The sequence below is a fragment of the Pseudophryne corroboree genome, unplaced genomic scaffold (assembly GCF_028390025.1).
Source record: "Pseudophryne corroboree isolate aPseCor3 unplaced genomic scaffold, aPseCor3.hap2 scaffold_129, whole genome shotgun sequence".
NCBI classification, from domain to species: Eukaryota; Metazoa; Chordata; class Amphibia; order Anura; family Myobatrachidae; genus Pseudophryne; species Pseudophryne corroboree.
The window spans coordinates 120,981-134,812 of NW_026967915.1; the positions used below are offsets into that span (position 1 = coordinate 120,981).

Below are 13,832 nucleotides of genomic sequence, written 5' to 3' on the forward strand. Positions count from 1 at the left end.
AATCATTTTTGGTGGTGAATGATGAGCAACAAAGGAACATGCATGCCAGATGGCACTTAAATAAGCTGTCCACAGTGATAGAAAAGTAAAAAAAAACACAACAATGTTATAATAAATGTCATTTTTAGCTTCTATGGTCATGTTTTTGCAATCTAAACACTACAAGACTGTTGTACAGTTGAAGCAAGGATAAAATATCAACTCTAGTGACGAGACAGCTGCTTTAATGAGTTACACCCCAGATGGGACTTGAACCCACAATCCCTGGCTTAGAAGGCCAGTGCTTTATCCATTTGGCCACTGGGGCTTACTGACTTTCTCATTCAAGACTGATAGGTTTTTAATAGTCAATTATTTATTTTTGAGAAAAAGTGTAGCTGTTTACTGTGTTCTTTGCATTACCAAGTCCAGCAAGAAATGTGCTGGTACTATTCAGGGCTGTCAGTATGGATTATCATGCTATATTGCAAAAAATCAATTTGATGCAACTGCTTTACCTACAGTATGTTAATCTTTTCCATTGTTGTTTTGTTGGCTGACTGAAGGAAGATATGCAGTGCATTTGAACCAAAGCAGATGTGTGCTGACAACTTAAATTCACAATCATGTTTGTTTTCTTTCTTTCTTTCTTTCTTTCTTTCTTTCTTTCTTTCTTTCTTTCTTTCTTTCTTTCTTTCTTTCTTTTTTCCATCCTTTGTAATATCATATTAAATATTAAGGTAGAAGATTATAATCAATGACTAATGACATAAGAAAAAGGACAAAAACTGTAAACAAAGCTGCTCCAGGTGAGGCTTGAATTTACAACCTTGACATTGCTCAACAGATAATGTCTTATAAGTACCACACTCTGACCAATTGCAACACTGGAGCACTTCGAAGCATGAAACGCTTATGCTAGATGTGGATTTGATTCAATACAATCAGTACAGTCATAATAATTTAAAAAGAAAATCATTTTTTGTGATGAATGATGAGCAACAAAGGAACATGCATGCCAGATGGCACTTGAATAAGCTGTCCACAGTGATAGAAAAGTTAAAAAAACAACAACAATGTTATAATAAATGTCATTTTTAGCTTCTATGGTCATGTTTTTGCAATCTAAACACTACAAGACTGTTGTAAAGTTGAAGCAAGGATAAAATATCGACTCTAGTGATGACACAGCTGCTTTAATGAGTTACACCATAGATGGGACTTGAACTCACAATCCCTGGCTTAGGAGGACAGTGCTTTATCCATTTGGCCACTGGGGCTTACTGACTTTCTCATACAAGACTGATAGGTTTTTAATAGTCAATTATTTATTTTTGAGAAAAAGTGAAGCTGTTTACTGTGTTCTTTGCATGATCAAGTCCAGCAAGAAATGTGCTGGTACTATCCAGAGCTGTCAGTATGGATTATCATGCTATATTGCAAAAAATCTATTTGATGCAACTGCTTTACCAACAGTGTGTTAATCTTTTCAATTGCTGTTTTGTTGGCTGACTGAAGGAAGATATGCAGTGCATTTGAACCAAAGCAGATGTGTGCTGACAACTTAAATTCACAATCATGTTTGTGTTTTTTCTTTCTTTCTTTCTTTCTTTCTTTCTTTCTTTCTTTCTTTCTTTCTTTCTTTCTTTCTTTCTTTCTCTCTTTCTTTCTTTCTTTCTTTCTTTCTTCCTTCCTTCCATCCTTTGTAATATCATATTAAATATTAAGGTAGAAGATTATAATCAATGACTAATGACATAAGAAAAAGGAAAAAAAACTGTAAACAAAGCTGCTCCAGGTGAGGCTTGAATTCACAACCTTGACATTGCTCAACAGATACTGTCTTATAAGTACCACGCGCTGACCAATTGCACCACTGGAGCACTTAGCAGCATAAAACGGTTATGCTAGATGTGGATTTTATTCAATACAATTAGTACAGTCATAAGAATTTAAAAAGAAAATCATGTTTGGTGGTGAATGATGAGCAACAAAGGAACATGCATGCCAGATGGCACTTGAATAAGCTGTCCACAGTGTTAGAAAAGTAAAAAAAAAACCACAACAATGTTATAATTTATGTCATTTTTAGCTTCTATGGTCATGTTTTTGCAATCTAAACACTACAAGACTGTTGTACAGTTGAAGCAAGGATAAAATATCAACTCTAGTGACGACACAGCTGCTTTAATGAGTTACACCTCAGATGGGACTTGAACCCACAATCCCTGGCTTAGGAGGCCAGTGCTTTATCCACTTGGCCACTGGGACTTACTAACTTTCTTATTCAAGACTGATAGGTTTTTAATAGTCAATTATTTATTTTTGAGAAAAAGTGAAGCTGTTTACTGTGTTCTTTGCATTACCAAGTCCAGCAAGAAATGTGCTGGTACTATCCAGAGCTGTCAGTATGGATTATTATGCTATATTGCAAAAAATCTATTTGATGCAACTGCTTTACCAACAGTGTGTTAATCTTTTCAATTGCTGTTTTGTTGGCTGACTGAAGGAAGATATGCAGTGCATTTGAACCAAAGCAGATGTGTGCTGACAACTTAAATTCACAATCATGTTTGTGTTTTTTCTTTCTTTCTTTCTTTCTTTCTTTCTTTCTTTCTTTCTTTCTTTCTTTCTTTCTTTCTTTCTTTCTTTCTTTCTTTCTTCCATCCTTTGTAATATCATATTAAATATTGAGGTAGAAGATTATAATCAATGACTAATGACATAAGAAAAAGGAAAAAACTGTAAACAAAGCTGCTCCAGGTGAGGCTTGAATTCACAACCTTGACTTTGCTCAACAGATACTGTCTTATAAGTACCACACGCTGACCAATTGCACCACTGGAGCACTTAGCAGCATAAAACGGTTATGCTAGATGTGGATTTTATTCAATACAATCAGTACAGTCATAAGAATTTAAAAAGAAAATCATTTTTGGTGGTGAATGATGAGCAACAAAGGAACATGCATGCCAGATGGCACTTGAATAAGCTGTCCACAGTGATAGAAAAGTAAAAAAAAACCACAACAATGTTATAATAAATGTCATTTTTAGCTTCTATGGTCATGTTTTTGCAATCTAAACACTACAAGACTTTTGTACAGTTGAAGCAAGGATAAAATATCAACTCTAGTGACAAGACAGCTGCTTTAATGAGTTACACCCCAGATGGGACTTCAACCCACAATCCCTGGTTTAGAAGGCCAGTGCTTTATCCATTTGGCCACTGGGGCTTACTGACTTTCTCATTCAAGACTGAGAGGTTTTTAATAGTCAATTATTTATTTTTGAGAAAAAGTGTAGCTGTTTACTGTGTTCTTTGCATTACCAAGTCCAGCAAGAAATGTGATGGTACTATCCAGGGCTGTCAGTATGGATTATCATGCTATATTGCAAAAAATCAATTTGATGCAACTGCTTTACCTACAGTATGTTAATCTTTTCCATTGTTGTTTTGTTGGCTGACTGAAGGAAGATATGCAGTGCATTTGAACCAAAGCAGATGTGTGCTGACAACTTACATTCATAATCATGTTTGTGTTTTTTCTTTCTTTCTTTCTTTCTTTCTTTCTTTCTTTCTTTCTTTCTTTCTTTCTTTCTTTCTTTCTTTCTTTCTTTCTTTCTTTCTTTCTTTCTTTCTTTCTTCCATCCTTTGTAATATCATATTAAATATTAAGGTAGAAGATTATAATCAATGACTAATGACATAAGAAAAAGGACAAAAACTGTAAACAAAGCTGCTCCAGGTGAGGCTTGAATTTACAACCTTGACATTGCTCAACAGATAATGTCTTATAAGTACCACACTCTGACCAATTACACCACTGGAGCACTTTGCAGCATGAAACGCTTATGCTAGATGTGGATTTGATTCAATACAATCAGTACAGTCATAAGAATTTAAAAAGAAAATCATTTTTGGTGATGAATGATGAGCAACAAAGGAACATGCATGCCAGATGGCACTTGAATAAGCTGTCCACAGTGATAGAAAAGTAAAAAAAACACACAACAATGTTATAATAAATGTAATTTTTAGCTTCTATGGTCATGTTTTTGCAATCTAAACACTACAAGACTGTTATAAAGTTGAAGCAAGGATAAAATATCGACTCTAGTGATGACACAGCTGCTTTACTGTGTTCTTTGCATTACCAAGTCCAGCAAGAAATGTGCTGGTACTATCCAGAGCTGTCAGTATGGATTATCATGCTATATTGCTAAAAATCTATTTGATGCAACTGCTTTACCAACAGTGTGTTAATCTTTTCAATTGCTGTTTTGTTGGCTGACTGAAGGAAGATATGCAGTGCATTTGAACCAAAGCAGATGTGTGCTGACAACTTACATTCATAATCATGTTTGTGTTTTTTCTTTCTTTCTTTCTTTCTTTCTTTCTTTCTTTCTTTCTTTCTTTCTTTCTTTCTTTCTTTCTTTCTTTCTTTCTTTCTTTCTTTCTTTCTTTCTTTCTTTCTTCCATCCTTTGTAATATCATATTAAATATTAAGGTAGAAGATTATAATCAATGACTAATGACATAAGAAAAAGGAAAAAATTGTAAACAAAGCTGCTCCAGGTGAGGCTTGAATTCACAACCTTGACTTTGCTCAACAGATACTGTCTTATAAGTACCACGCGCTGACCAATTGCACCACTGGAGCACTTAGCAGCATAAAACGGTTATGCTAGATGTGGATTTGATTCAATACAATCAGTACAGTCATAAGAATTTAAAAAGAAAATCATTTTTGGTGATGAATGATGAGCAACAAAGGAACATGCATGCCAGATGGCACTTGAATAAGCTGTCCACAGTGATAGAAAAGTTAAAAAAAACCACAACAATGTTATAATAAATGTCATTTTTAGCTTCTATGGTCATGTTTTTGCAATCTAAATACTACAAGACTGTTGTACAGTTGAAGCAAGGATAAAATATCAACTCTAGTGACGACACAGCTGTTTTAATGAGTTACACCCCAGATGGGACTTGAACCCACAATCCCTAGCTTAGGAGGATAGTGCTTTATCCATTTGGCCACTGGGGCTAACTGACTTTCTCATTCAAGACTGATAGGTTTTTAATAGTCAATTATTTATTTTTGAGAAAAAGTGAAGCTGTTTACTGTGTTCTTTGCATTACCAAGTCCAGCAAGAAATGTGCTGGTACTATCCAGAGCTGTCAGTATGGATTATCATGCTATATTGCAAAAAATCTATTTGATGCAACTGCTTTACCAACAGTGTGTTAATCTTTTCAATTGCTGTTTTGTTGGCTGACTGAAGGAAGATATGCAGTGCATTTGAACCAAAGCAGATGTGTGCTGACAACTTACATTCATAATCATGTTTGTGTTTTTTCTTTCTTTCTTTCTTTCTTTCTTTCTTTCTTTCTTTCTTTCTTTCTTTCTTTCTTTCTTTCTTTCTTTCTTTCTTTCTTTCTTTCTTTCTTTCTTTCTTCCATCCTTTGTAATATCAAATTAAATATTAAGGTAGAAGATTATAATCAATGACTAATGACATAAGAAAAAGGAAAAAATTGTAAACAAAGCTGCTCCAGGTGAGGCTTGAATTCACAACCTTGACTTTGCTCAACAGATACTGGGGTATATGCAATAGCGGGCGAATTGCCAAAAAAGGCGAATTCCGGAACGTTTTCGCCTCAAAAAATCAATTCGCCTATGCAGTGCAGTACTTTTTCGCAAAAAAACGGCCCGTCAAAATTCGCCTTTTCTCAATTCGCCTTTTTCCGCATTCGCCTTTTCTGCAATGGTACAGATGCTGCAATTCGCCTCCAGCATATTCAATTCAAGTTTGGAAATTCGCCTGCAGTGCTTTCAGACAGCAAATTCGCGATTTTCACTCCGCCACACTTTGAAGGGTGAAAACAAATAAAAAAATTTTAAACATGTTTTTTTTTGTGTTTTTTTTTTTTGGAATAGCAGATCTATTTATATTAGAAGGGATTAGGTACTTTTTTTTTTTGGGGGGTGGCACAAATATTATTTATATATTTTTTAAAATATTTTTTTTTTTTTTTTTTTTTTTATTGCTGGAACGGTAAAATCAGGGAAAAAAATGGCGTGGGGTCCCCCCTCCAAAGCATAACCAGCCTCGGGCTCATTGAGCTGGTCCTGGTTCTAAAAATGCAGGGGAAAAATCGGCCAGGGATCCCCCGTATTTTTAAAACCAGCACCGGGCTCTGCGCCTGATGCTGGTGCCAAAAATACGGGGGACAAAACGAGTAGGGGTCCCCCGTATTTTTAACACCAGCATCGGGCTCCACTAGCTGGACAGATAATGCCACAGCCGGGGGTCACTTTTGTGCCGTGCCCTGCGGCCGTGGCATCAAATATCCAACTAGTCACCCCTGGCCGGGGTACCCTGGGGGAGTGGGGACCCCTTCAATCAAGGGGTCCCCCCCCCCCAGCCACCCAAGGGCCAGGGGTGAAGCCCGAGGCTGTCCCCCCCCATCCAATGGGCTGCGGATGGGGGGGCTGATAGCCTTTGTGATAAAAAAAGATATTGTTTTTTCCATTAGTACTACAAGTCCCAGCAAGCCTCCCCCGCAAGCTGGTACTTGGAGAACCACAAGTACCAGCATGCGGGAGAAAAACGGGCCCGCTGGTACCTGTAGTACTACTGGAAAAAAAATACCCAAATAAAAACAGGACACACACACCGTCGACAGTAAAACTTTATTTCACACTACCGACACACACATACTTACCTATGTTCACACGCCGACATCGGTCCTCTTCTCCCTGTAGAATCCACGGATACCTGAAAAGCAAAGTTCAATATACTCACCTTAACCAGGGTCCAGAGATAAATCCACGTACTTGGCAAAAAAATAAAACGCATTTACCCGCACCAAAAACGGACTGAAAGGGGTCCCATGCTGACACATGGGACACCTTTCCATGAATAAGACCTGTCAGTGACAGCTGTCACTGACAGGTCTCTAAGCCAATCAGGAAGCGCAACTTCGTTGCGCTCACCTGATTGGCTGATCGCTGTGACAGCGCATCGCACAGCTCCCTCCATTATATTCAATGGTGGGAACTTAGCGGCTAGCGGTGAGGTCACCCGCCGGTCAGCGGTGACCGGCGGGTGACCCCACCGCTAGCCGCTAAGTTCCCACCATTGAAAGTAATGGAGCGGCTTTGCGAGGCGCTGTCAGAGTACAGACGGCGTCCAGCCAATCAGGTGAGCGCCACGGCAGTAGCGCTTCCTGATTGGCTGAAGGGACATCAGTGACAGGAGTCACGTGATGTCCCGGCATTCGGGGGAAGGGGTCTGATGTGAAAACATTGGACCCCTTTCAGTCCGGTATGGCTCGGTGTTCGGTTTGTTTTTTTACAAAGTACGTGGATTTACCTCTGGACCTGGACCTCTGGACGCTGGAAGGTGAGTATAATTTTTTGACAGGTACCCTCGGATCGTCGGAGATCGTTGCAGTCGGCGTGTCAACACAGGTAAGTATGTGTGTGTCGGCGTATGAAATAAAGTTTTACTATCAAGGTGTGTGTGTCCTGTTTTTATTTGGGTATTTTTTTTCCAGTAGTACTACAGGTACCAGCGGGCCCGTTTTTCTCCCGCATGCTGGTACTTGTGGTTCTCCAAGTACCAGCTTGCGGGGGAGGCTTGCTGGGACTTGTAGTACTAATGGAAAAAATAATATCTTTTTTTATCACAAAGGCTATCAGCCCCCCCATCCGCAGCCCATTGGATGGGGGGGGACAGCCTCGGGCTTCACCCCTGGCCCTTGGGTGGCTGGGGGGGGGACCCCTTGATTGAAGGGGTCCCCACTCCCCCAGGGTACCCCGGCCAGGGGTGACTAGTTGGATATTTGATGCCACGGCCGCAGGGCACGGCATAAAAGTGACCCCCGGCTGTGGCATTATCTGTCCAGCTAGTGGAGCCCGATGCTGGTGTTAAAAATACGGGGGACCCCTACTCGTTTTGTCCCCCGTATTTTTGGCACCAGCATCAGGCGCAGAGCCCGGTGCTGGTTTTAAAAATACGGGGGATCCCTGCCCGATTTTTCCCCTGCATTTTTAGAACCAGGACCAGCTCGATGAGCCCGAGGCTGGTTATGCTTTGGAGGGGGGACCCCACGCCATTTTTTTTTCGGGTTTTTCCCCCGTTTTTTCCCGTTTTTAAAAATCGCGGCAAAATCCGCCAAATCGGCCGATTTTCGCCCGCGACTCTGGCGAATCCGTTTTTCATTGCATATGGTGAACTCCGGAAGCCACCTTCCGGAATTCACCTGGCGAATTTGGTCGAATTGAAAAAACGGCGATAATTGCCGCGATTTCGCCCGCTATTGCATATACCCCACTGTCTTATAAGTACCACGCGCTGACCAATTGCACCACTGGAGCACTTAGCAGCATAAAACGGTTATGCTAGATGTGGATTTGATTCAATACAATCAGTACAGTCATAAGAATTTAAAAAGAAAATCATTTTTGGTGATGAATGATGAGCAACAAAGGAACATGCATGCCAGATGGCACTTGAATAAGCTGTCCACAGTGATAGAAAAGTTAAAAAAAACCACAACAATGTTATAATAAATGTCATTTTTAGCTTCTATGGTCATGTTTTTGCAATCTAAATACTACAAGACTGTTGTACAGTTGAAGCAAGGATAAAATATCAACTCTAGTGACGACACAGCTGCTTTAATGAGTTACACCCCAGATGGGACTTGAAGCCACAATCCCTAGCTTAGGAGGCTAGTGCTTTATCCATTTGGCCACTGGGGCTAACTGACTTTCTCATTCAAGACTGATAGGTTTTTAATAGTCAATTATTTATTTTTGAGAAAAAGTGAAACTGTTTACTGTGTTCTTTGCATTACCAAGTCCAGCAAGAAATGTGCTGGTACTATCCAGAGCTGTCAGTATGATTATCATGCTATATTGCAAAAAATCTATTTGATGCAACTGCTTTACCAACAGTGTGTTAATCTTTTCAATTGCTGTTTTGTTGGATGACTGAAGGAAGATATGCAGTGCATTTGAACCAAAGCAGATGTGTGCTGACAACTTACATTCATAATCATGTTTGTGTTTTTTCTTTCTTTCTTTCTTTCTTTCTTTCTTTCTTTCTTTCTTTCTTTCTTTCTTTCTTTCTTTCTTTCTTTCTTTCTTTCTTTCTTTCTTTCTTCTTTCTTTCTTTCTTTCTTCCATCCTTTGTAATATCAAATTAAATATTAAGGTAGAAGATTTAATAGTCAATTATTTATTTATTTTTGAGAAAAAGTGAAGCTGTTTACTGTGTTCTTTGCATTACCAAGTCCAGCAAGAAATGTGCTGGTACTATCCAGAGCTGTCAGTATGGATTATCATGCTATATTGAAAAAAATCTATTTGATGCAACTGCTTTACCAACAGTGTGTTAATCTTTTCAATTGCTGTTTTGTAGGATGACTGAAGGAAGATATGCAGTGCATTTGAACCAAAGCAGATGTGTGCTGACAACTTACATTCATAATCATGTTTGTGTTTTTTCTTTCTTTCTTTCTTTCTTTCTTTCTTTCTTTCTTTCTTTCTTTCTTTCTTCCATCCTTGTAATATCAAATTAAATATTAAGGTAGAAGATTATAATCAATGACTAATGACATAAGAAAAAGGACAAAAACTGTAAACAAAGCTGCTCCAGGTGAGGCTTGAATTTACAACCTTGACATTGCTCAACAGATAATGTCTTATAAGTACCACACTCTGACCAATTACACCACTGGAGCACTTTGCAGCATGAAACGCTTATGCTAGATGTGGATTTGATTCAATACAATCTGTACAGTCATAAGAATTTAAAAAGAAAATCATTTTTGGTAATGAATGATGAGCAACAAAGGAACATGCATGCCAGATGGCACTTGAATAAGCTGTCCACAGTGATAGAAAAGTAAAAAAAACACACAACAATGTTATAATAAATGTCATTTTTAGCTTCTATGGTCATGTTTTTGCAATCTAAACACTACAAGACTGTTGTAAAGTTGAAGCAAGGATAAAATATCGACTCTAGTGATGACACAGCTGCTTTAATGAGTTACACCTCAGATGGGACTTGAACCCACAATCCCTGGCTTAGGAGGCCAGTGCTTTATCCATTTGGCCACTGGGGCTTACTGACTTTCCCATTCAAGACTGATAGGTTTTTAATAGTCAATTATTTATTTTGAGAAAAAGTGAAGCTGTTTACTGTGTTCTTTGCATTACCAAGTCCAGCAAAAAATGTGCTGGTACTATCCAGAGCTGTCAGTATGGATTATCATGCTATATTGCTAAAAATCTATTTGATGCAACTGCTTTACCAACAGTGTGTTAATCTTTTCAATTGCTGTTTTGTTGGCTGACTGAAGGAAGATATGCAGTGCATTTGAACCAAAGCAGATGTGTGCTGACAACTTACATTCATAATCATGTTTGTATTTTTTCTTTCTTTCTTTCTTTCTTTCTTTCTTTCTTTCTTTCTTTCTTTCTTTCTTTCTTTCTTTCTTTCTTTCTTCCATCCTTTGTAATATCATATTAAATATTAAGGTAGAAGATTATAATCAATGACTAATGAGATAAGAAAAGGACAAAAACTGTAAACAAAGCTGCTCCAGGTGAGGCTTGAATTCACAACCTTGACATTGCTCAACAGATAATGTCTTATAAGTACCACACTCTGACCAATTGCACCACTGGAGCACTTCGCAGCATGAAACGGTTATGCTAGATGTGGATTTGATTCAATACAATCAGTACAGTCATAAGAATTAAAAAAAAATATTTTTGGTGAAGAATGATGAGCAACAAAGGAACATGCATGCAGATGGCACTTGAATAAGCTGTCCACAGTGATAGAAAAGTAAAAAAATACCACAACAATGTTATAATAAATGTCATTTTTAGCTTCTATGGTCATGTTTTTGCAATCTAAACACTACAAGACTGTTGTACAGTTGAAGCAAGGATAAAATATCAACTCTAGTGATGACACAGCTGCTTTATTGAGTTCCTCCCCAGATGGGTGTTGAACCCACAATCCCTGTTTTAGAAAGCAGTGCCTTATCCATTCGGCCACTGGTGCTTACTGACTTTCTCATTCAAGACTGATAGGTTTTTAATAGTCAATTATTTATTTTTGAGAAAAAGTGAAGCTGTTTACTGTGTTCTTTGGATTACCAAGTCCAGCAAGAAATGTGCTGGTACTATCCAGAGCTGTCAGTATGGATTATCATGCTATATTGCAAAAAATCTATTTGATGCAACTGCTTTACCAACAGTGTGTTAATCTTTTCAATTGCTGTTTTGCTGGCTGACTGAAGGAAGATATGCAGTGCATTTGAACCAAAGCAGATGTGTGCTGACAACTTACATTCATAATCATGTTTGTGTTTTTTCTTTCTTTCTTTCTTTCTTTCTTTCTTTCTTTCTTCTTTCTTTCTTTCTTTCTTTCTTTCTTTCTTTCTTTCTTTCTTTCTTTCTTTCTTTCTTTCTTTCTTTCTTTCTTTCTTCCATCCTTTGTAATATCAAATTAATATTAAGGTAGAAGATTATAATCAATGACTAATGACATAAGAAAAAGGACAAAAACTGTAAACAAAGTTGCTCCAGGTGAGGCTTGAATTTACAACCTTGACATTGCTCAACAGATAATGTCTTATAAGTACCACACTCTGACCAATTACACCACTGGAGCACTTTGCAGCATGAAACGCTTATGCTAGATGTGGATTTGATTCAATACAATCAGTACAGTCATAAGAATTTAAAAGAAAATCATTTTGGTAATGAATGATGAGCAACAAAGGAACATGCATGCCAGATGGCACTTGAATAAGCTGTCCACAGTGATAGAAAAGTTAAAAAACACACAACAATGTTATAATAAATGTCATTTTTAGCTTCTATGGTCATGTTTTTGCAATCTAAACACTACAAGACTGTTGTAAAGTTGAAGCAAGGATAAAATATCAACTCTAGTGATGACACAGCTGCTTTAATGAGTTACACCCCAGATGGGACTTGAACCCACAATCCTGGCTTAGAAGGCCAGTGCTTTATCCATTTGGCCACTGGGGCTTACTGACTTTCCATTCAAGACTGATAGGTTTTTAATAGTCAATTATTTATTTTTGAGAAAAAGTGAAGCTGTTTACTGTGTTCTTTGCATTACCAAGTCCATCAAGAAATGTGCTGGTACTATCCAGAGCTGTCAGTATGGATTATCATGCTATAATGCTAAAAATCTATTTGATGCAACTGCTTTACCAACAGTGTGTTAATCTTTTCAATTGCTGTTTTGTTGGCTGACTGAAGGAAGATATGCAGTGCATTTGAACCAAGCAGATGTGTGCTGACAACTTACATTCATAATCATGTTTGTATTTTTTCATTCTTTCTTTCTTTCTTTCTTTCTTTCTTTCTTTCTTTCTTTCTTTCTTTCTTTCTTTCTTTCTTTCTTTCTTTCTTCCATCCTTTGTAATATCATATTAAATATTAAGGTAGAAGATTATAATCAATGACTAATGACATAAGAAAAAGGACAAAACCGTAAACAAAGCTGCTCCAGGTGAGGCTTGAATTTACAACCTTGACATTGCTCAACAGATAATGTCTTATAAGTACCACACTCTGACCAATTGCACCACTGGAGCACTTAGCAGCATGAAACGCTTATGCTAGATGTGGATTTTATTCAATACAATCAGTACAATCATAAGAATTTAAAAAGAAAATCATTTTTGGTGGTGAATGATGAGCAACAAAGGAACATGCATGCCAGATGGCACTTGAATAAGCTGTCCACAGTGATAGAAAAGTAAAAAAAAACACAACAATGTTATAATAAATGTCATTTTTAGCTTCTATGGTCATGTTTTTGCAATCTAAACACTACAAGACTGTTGTAAAGTTGAAGCAAGGATAAAATATCAACTCTAGTGACAACACAGCTGCTTTAAGGAGTTCCACCCCAGATGGGTTTTGAACCCAGAATCCCTATCTTAGGAGGCCAGTGCCGTATCCATTAGGCCACTGGTGCTTACTGACTTTCTCATTCAAGACTGATAGGTTTTTTAATAGTCAATTATTTATTTTTGAGAAATTGAAGCTGTTTACTGTGTTCTTTGCATTACCAAGTTCAGCAAGAAATGTGCTGGTACTATCCAGAGCTGTCAGTATGGATTATCATGCTATATTGCAAAAAAATCTATTTGATGCAACTGTTTTACCTACAGTGTGCTAATCTTTTCAATTGCTGTTTTGTTGGCTGACTGAAGGAAGATATGCAGTGCATTTGAACCAAAGCAGATGTGTGCTGACAACTTAAATTCACAATCATGTTTGTGTTTTTTCTTTCTTTCTTTCTTTCTTTCTTTCTTTCTTTCTTTTCTTTCTTCTTTCTTTCTTTCTTTCTTCATCCTTTGTATATCATATTAAATATTAAGTAGAAGATTATAATCAATGACTAATGACATAAGAAAAAGGAAAAACTGTAAACAAAGCTGCTCCAGGTGAGGCTTGATTCAAACCTTGACTTTGCTCAACAGATACTGTCTTATAAGTACCACGCGCTGACCAATTGCACCACTGGAGCACTTAGCAGCATAAAACGGTTATGCTAGATGTGGATTTTATTCAATACAATCAGTACAATCATATGAATTTAAAAAGAAAATCATTTTTGGTGGTGAATTATGAGCAACAAAGGAACATGCATGCCAGATGGCACTTGAATCAGCTGTCCACAGTGATAGAAAGTATAAAAAATACCACAACAATGTTATAATAAATGTCATTTTTAGCTTCTATGGTCATGTTTTTGCAATCTAAACACTACAAG

General features: G+C 37.5%; 2 non-coding genes across 2 annotated transcripts; both read right to left on the reverse strand.

Annotated features, from left to right (window-relative positions):
- Window positions 1–234: 234 nt before the first annotated feature.
- On the reverse strand, window positions 235–307 carry TRNAR-UCU (transfer RNA arginine (anticodon UCU)). Its single transcript has one exon. It is a non-coding gene; the product is annotated as a tRNA-Arg (tRNA).
- An 11,691-nt stretch (window positions 308–11,998) lies between these two features.
- Window positions 11,999–12,070, reverse strand: TRNAR-UCU (transfer RNA arginine (anticodon UCU)). The gene has a single exon. It is a non-coding gene; the product is annotated as a tRNA-Arg (tRNA).
- Between the last annotated feature and the right edge of the window lie 1,762 nt (window positions 12,071–13,832).